The 1,051-nt window shown below is 34.3% G+C and overlaps 1 long non-coding RNA gene across 1 annotated transcript; it reads right to left on the bottom strand.

The window, feature by feature from the left end:
- On the bottom strand, nucleotides 1-642 carry LOC107682703 (uncharacterized). Its single transcript, XR_001633565.1, has 3 exons — nucleotides 539-642; nucleotides 156-241; nucleotides 1-48 (listed from the first exon to the last, which is right to left on the bottom strand). It is a non-coding gene; the product is annotated as an uncharacterized LOC107682703 (long non-coding RNA).
- Nucleotides 643-1,051: the final 409 nt, after the last annotated feature.

Below are 1,051 nucleotides of genomic sequence, written 5' to 3'. Positions count from 1 at the left end.
AGCCTTTTCCAGAGAATCTCTGTCATCACAGCGTGAAGGTTTGAAACCCTGTTAAGATGCAAGCAGAGACTTGCTAAGTACACATTCTGGTAAGACTCAGATCATCTTCCAGAGTCAAGAGAAGACGATCAAGCTTTGTAGACAAAATAACTTACAGGATCTTTGCACCACGCACACTGTGGCCCGATCTGAATACACTCTCCACATGTTTTGGCATTTGCAGAAATACACATATTGCTATCTGAATGCAAAACACATACACAACAACTTTAGAAGACAAGATCTAACATTGTACAATGTTAAGTCAGATTCAAATCGTCATCATTTCCCAGTGACTAAAGCATTATGAAAAGAAAAGCCAACAAGTAGATCTTTTGCAGAATAACTCAAGAAGGTATTTTTAAAGTTATTTCTTTGTATATTTATGCCAAAACAGTGCACTTATTCATACAATAAACTCGTAAACCTAAACATTAAAAGAATGCCCCTAAGGCACTAGAAAGTAGCCGTGTTGTTGGCGATAAATGACTTGTATTACCTGTTTTTGATCTGACATGAGAGACAAATCCTAGTAGAGCTGATATTAATAGCACCTTCATATCCATCTAAATGCAAAATAACACAAATTACACAGAAACACATCAGGGAGAGAGAGAGAGAGCAATCACTTATGTGCAAATACACAAAGTCCTTGTCTGATACTCACATAAACTGTACTGTGAAAGATAGTTCAAAACATTTTTTTAAATGTGCATTAATAATCTTGACTCTTTTTCTTTGATAAGAAGTATAATACTCTTTGCACCAAAATGTAGGTTGCTGTTAAAAACACAGGAGTGTCTCTGACTCAGAACAATGAAAGAGACAGTTAATCATTGACTTTGATAACAAATAAGATATTGAGAAAGAAACAGCAATACCAAGAAACAGGCTCTTACTATTCTGTTATTATCTTACTATCTGCATGTTAGTATCTGTATATATATATTCTGAATTTCAGAATAAAGCCATATTAGCGTAAATGATTGATCACTGAATTATAGATTTGCTA

This window comes from Sinocyclocheilus anshuiensis, unplaced genomic scaffold, assembly GCF_001515605.1.
Source record: "Sinocyclocheilus anshuiensis isolate Anshui unplaced genomic scaffold, SAMN03320099.WGS_v1.1 C32503502, whole genome shotgun sequence".
Classification (NCBI taxonomy): domain Eukaryota; kingdom Metazoa; phylum Chordata; class Actinopteri; order Cypriniformes; family Cyprinidae; genus Sinocyclocheilus; species Sinocyclocheilus anshuiensis.
Note: the sequence above shows the minus strand (reverse complement) of the source record. Positions and strands in the feature narration are given on the sequence as shown.